Source organism: Chrysochloris asiatica, unplaced genomic scaffold, assembly GCF_000296735.1.
Source record: "Chrysochloris asiatica unplaced genomic scaffold, ChrAsi1.0 scaffold00238, whole genome shotgun sequence".
In the NCBI taxonomy this organism is placed as follows: Eukaryota; Metazoa; Chordata; class Mammalia; order Afrosoricida; family Chrysochloridae; genus Chrysochloris; species Chrysochloris asiatica.
Window position 1 is genome coordinate 2,092,195 of NW_006408756.1, and position 5,631 is coordinate 2,097,825.

The following is a 5,631-nucleotide window of genomic DNA, read 5'->3' on the forward strand; positions in this document are numbered from 1 at the left end:
ACTGCTCACAGCGCCCCGTGTGTTATAAAGTAACTCAACTGCTCACAGCGCCCCCGTGTGTTATAAAGTAACTTAACTGCTCACAGTGCCCCCCCCCGTGTGTTATAAAGTAACTCACTGCTCACAGCGCCCCCGTGTGTTATACAGTAACTTAACTGCTCACAGTGCCCCCGCCCCATGTGTTATGAAGTAAATCACTGCTCACAGCACCTTGTGTGTTATAAAGTAATTCAACTGCTCACAGTGCCCCCGTGTGTTATAAAGTAACTCACTGCTCACAGCGCCCCGTGTGTTATGAAGTAACTCACTGCTCACAGTGCCCCCATGTGTTATAAAGTAACTCACTGCTCACAGTGCCCCCCCCATGTGTTATGAAGTAACTCACTGCTCACAGCGCCCCCGTCAGTTATGAAGTAACTCACTGCTCACGGCGCCCCCCTGTGTGTTATGAAGTAACTCACTGCTCACAGTGCCTCTGTGTGACAGAGAAGTGTCCCACAGGCTGTCCTAGGCTGTCATCTTTATGGAAACAGATTGCCAGGTCTTTTCTCCTATGAAGCTGCTGGTGGGTTTGAACCACTGACCTTTCCATTAGCAGCTGAGTGCTTAACTATTGTGTCACCAGGGCTTCTTGGGAACATGATGTAACGCCCATTTATGTAGTTCTTTTAAAATTTCGCTCAATGATGTTATGTCGCTTGCAGCTGGAGGTCATTCATATGTTTAATTAGATGTATCTTTAAATATTTGGATGCTATTGCCAGGATGGCCAAACTTCATCCCTCATACTTCAGACATATTGTCACGAGAGACCAATCGCTGAAGAAGGATATGTTTGCTAAGGTGGAGGGTCAGCGAAAAAGAGGAAGACCCCCAGAGAGATGGATTGGCCAAGTGGCAGCATCAATGAACTCAAGTGTGGCAACAGTAGTGAGGTTGTCCCAGGATCGGGCAGTGTTTCATTCTGTTGTGCACAGGGTTAGTACCGACTCAATGGCACCTAACAACAACAATATTGTAATTGGAGGGGGTCGTGGTGTGGCGCTGTAGTTTAACATGTTGGACGGTAGTCTGTTGGAACCTCAAGGTCGGTGGTTCAAGTTCACCAGTCACTCCTCGGAAACCCTATACAGGGTCGCTGTGGGTCAGGACCAACTTGACATGACAGCCCTTAACAACAAACAACATTGTAACCAGTGCTAATTTTTAAATGTTTTTCCTATTTTTTGAGGTCTGCTATATTGAGCTTGGAGTCCTGGTGTGGCGCTGTGGGTTAATGCACCAGACTGCAAAGCCGTTTGAACTGCAAGGTTGGCAGTTCAAGCTCACCAGCTGCTCCTCGGAAACCCTGTACACAGTCGCTATGGGTGGGAACTGACTCCACGGCACACCGCCACACCACCACCGTATGGAGCTTGGAGTCCAGGTGTGGGGCTATAGGATAAGCACTGGACTGCTAACCACAAGGTCGATGGTTCAAACCCTCTGACCACGCCTCAGAGACCTTGTACAGGGTCATTATGGGTCAGTGACGGCACTTAGCAATGACATGGAGCTTGTTAATTGATTCTTTAAGATTTTCTCTGTATGCAATCAGAGTCCTGGTGTGGCGCTGCGGAAAAATGCGCTGAATCACAAGGTTGGTGGTTCAAGCTCACAAGCCCCTCCTCAGAAACCCTATACAGGGTCACTATGAGTCAGAACTGACTCGATGGCATTTAACAACTGGGTACAATCATGCCATTTGTAATGACGGTAGGACATCTCACCAGTTCTTGCATCTTATGTTTTTCTTGCTTTACTACATTGGTTGTGACTTCTAGTACATGCTGACGATGTGGCAGGCACCCCGTACCCTTCGTGTTTCAGTGTTTGGCTTCCGTGCCCCCTTAGTCCCCGCTCTTCCCCGGGTACTAGATGGAGTTTCCGGTTGAGCCCTGGCCACCTGCCTTGAGCTCACGCTGCCACCTGGTGGTCAGAGCCAGAACTGCCCAGAGGCCTGTGTCCCAGGACGTTGCCTTGGAGCGGGTTTGTTCATGTAAACCGTAAGCCTTGTTTGCTGAAACTTCCTAGGTACGTTCTTGGTATACGCCTGACGTGGACTGTGTTTCTTGAAGAGGGCCAGCAGAGCCCCCTCCAGCCCTGCCCTGCCAAGTCTCGTCCTCATTAGAAGTAAGGGAGGTAAGCGGGCCCCCGCTGTGGATGAAGTTTAACTCTGAAGTGCAGACTCCCGGCTGTAATCAGCAGACACCACTGTCAGCAGCCTGTGTGCACTTATTAGGCACCATATCAAATTGAAAAAGGAAGACTGAAGGAGACCTGACACAGATGAATGATTGAATGATGGTGTTGGCAAAAAAACTGGATTATGGACTGCCAGAAAATTGAGTAAACATGTCCTGATAAAGTGTAGCCACAATGCTCCTAAGAAGTCAGGATGCTGAGATTTCATCCTGTACTTTGCTGTCAGCACGGAGCAGCACCTGGAGAAGGACATCATGCTTGGTGAAGCAGAGGGTCAGTGAGGAAGAGGAAGCTCCTCGGAGAGATGGTGGACAGAGTGGCTGCAACAGTGAGCAATGGTTCTGAGGAAGGCGCACAGCCATTCTGTCTTAGTGGCTGAGTGTCCTTCTGTTACACAGAGCTCGCCAAGACTTGAAGCTGACTCCACGGCACCTCGCTACAACATCTCAAATGTCACATCACAAAAACAGACTAGCCAAAAAAACAATAAGTTTTTGCCAGAAAATAGAGAGCAACATCTTTAACAGACAGCAAGGAACAGCCTAGCATTCAATGGAAATATCTGTTTTTGAAATGTGGAATAAAGTCTTTTTCAGGAACACAGAGGCTGACAGAGGCCTCACCATCAGACATGGAAAATGAGATGTTTAAGGACAGTGCTTCCAGCAGAAAATGGTGGAAACCTGGACTTCCGTGAGCAGTGAAGAGCACACCGATGTTGACCACTGGGCTGATACAGAGATGGGTGTTTCTATGAGATGAGGTTTTACCAAACACTTCACCAAAGAAGACATATGGATGGCAAAGAAGGGTATGAGAAGATGCTCTGTACCATATGACTTTAAGGACACACGACGTAAAACCACAATGAGACATGGCCCACAGACTAACGAGATTAGGGAAGGCTGTGGGTCTGCAGGAACTCACTCACACTGCTTTGGCAAAGGGGAATGGCACCATCAATTTGGAAAACCAGTTAGATGGTTTCTTAATAAATTAGACATACAGTTCCAGCAAGATGGCCGACTAGGTGTCCGCACTACAAGGACTCTCTACAACCATAGTGACCTTGTATAGGGTTTCCAAGAAGCAGCTGGTGAACTTGAACTACCGACCTTGCAGTTCAAATGTCTTTGCAGTCTGACTGACGCATTAACCCACAGCGCCAGAAAGATACAAGAGGCCAAATTAAAGAGACACAGATGAAAATTCTGGCAGCCTGAGCTTCAGAAGGAAGGTTAGAGAGGGGGATGGAGCGCTTGTGGGGAGGAGAGGCTGAGCAGGGACGGTGACAGAGGGAGACTGGCTGGTGAACATCTGACCAGGCACAGCGAGACCCTCTTGTGAGCAGCTTTGGCAGCGGAAGGAGGCCTTACAGAGCAGATTCGTGCGTCCAATGGGAAAGGTAGACTTCTTTTTCTGCACGCTTCCTTGTTGACCAGAGTGTGGCAGCTCCCTGCCTCATGTACCCCCCAGCACTGACCTGGCTCTCTGGGAGTTCAGAGCCAGATGATTGGGAGCCGTGTTGGCGTGAGGTGAGGGCCGGCCCCGCCTGGCGCTTTGGTGCCTGGATTCAGTGGCCTCGGCTCCAGAACTACAAAACCAGCAAAGCCACCAGACCAGCATTTAAGCAGGCCCCTGCCCCTAGCTTCCCTGTGGTCCTAACAGACACTGAGATCAGCCCCATCAAAGGCCCCCACGAACTACTTCCAGATTGAGTGTACTGAACAAAGGTAACACCGAGGCCGATAGGAATGCCATCTAGAGCCAGGAACTCCACTGTCACATCCCTTCCACAACCACCTGTGAGCTCCTCGAATTGCACGTGCCCCCTCTGGGTACAATAACTGCACTGCTTTTACAAAAATGTCAACACCACAATGCCCCAGAGACAGCAGACCATTTTAGCTCAGATGAAGAAACAAGAGAGAATGGCTCAAACCAATGACCAGGATTTGTTGTTGTCACGTGCTGTCAGGTCGGCTCTGACCCATAGTGACCCTGACGCATTACAATAGACCCAAACACCACCTGATCCTGTGCCGTCCACACAATCGCTGTTAATCTGAGCCCACTACTGCTGCCACTGTGCCAATCCATCTCATTGGGGGTCTTTCTCACTTTCACTGTCACTCCACTTTACCAAGCATGACGTCCTTCTATAGGGATTGAATCCTCCTGATAACATGTCTGAAGTATGAGAGACAAAGTCTGGCCATGCTGGAATCTAAGGAGAATTCGGGCTGTACTTCATCCAACACAGATTTATTTGTTCTTCTGGCAGTCCTTGAGATCATTAATATTCTTCTCCAACATCATAACTCAAATGCATCAATTCTTCCCCAGCCTTCCTTTATGCATTGTCCAACCTTCACATGCATATGAGGTTATTGAAAATACCATGGTTTGGGGCGCACCTTAGTCCTCAAATTGACATCTTTGCTCCTGAACATTTTTTAAAAAGAGGTTTTGAGTAGCAGATTTGTCTAATGCAATACATCATTTGATTTTTTGACTGCTGCTTCCATGAGTGTTGATGGTTGATCCAAGCAAAATGAAGTATTTGACAACTTCAGTCTTTTCTCCATTTATATGGATGTTGTTTATTGGTACAGTGATGAGGATTTTTCTTTTCTTTACATTGAGGTGCAACCCATACTGAAGACTGTGGTCTTTGATCTTCATCAGTAAGCATTTTAAGTTCTCTGCTTTCAGCCAGCAAGGTTATATCATCTGCATATGGCAGGTTGATAATGAGCCTTCCTCCAATCCTTCATACAGTCCAGTTTCTCAGATTATTTGCTCAACATACAGATTAAATAAATATGGTGAAAGGATACAACCTTGGCACACAGCTTTCCTAATTGTAAACCATTCGGTGTTCCCTTGTTCTGTTCGATAAACTGCCTCTTGGTCTATGTACATATTCCTTGTGAGTACAACTAAGTGTTCCAGAATACTCGTTCTCTGCAATATTGTCCATAGTTTTCAAGATCCACACAATGGAAAATCTTTGCAGAGTTAATAAAGCACAGGTAGACATCCATTTGTTGAATGACACTGGGCTGTTTGCAGACTGCTATGGAATGATCACAGTGTGGACAACTGCTTTCTCTTGGGTCAATGCCCTGCAGTGGCATTGCTCGTTCCTTCGGTAAATGTATATTTAATTTTTTCCAACTTTTTATTGAGAATTGAGTGAAGCTTTATAGAGCAGATCATTAGTTTTGCTTTTAACACATTGTGTATCTTGCTTCATTGTTGTTATTGTTGTTAAGTGCCATTGAGTCAATTTTGACCCATAGCGACCCTGTATAGCGTTTCCGAGGAACGACTGGTGAGCTTGAACCACCAACCTTGCAGTTTAAACTGACTTTGCAGTCCAGT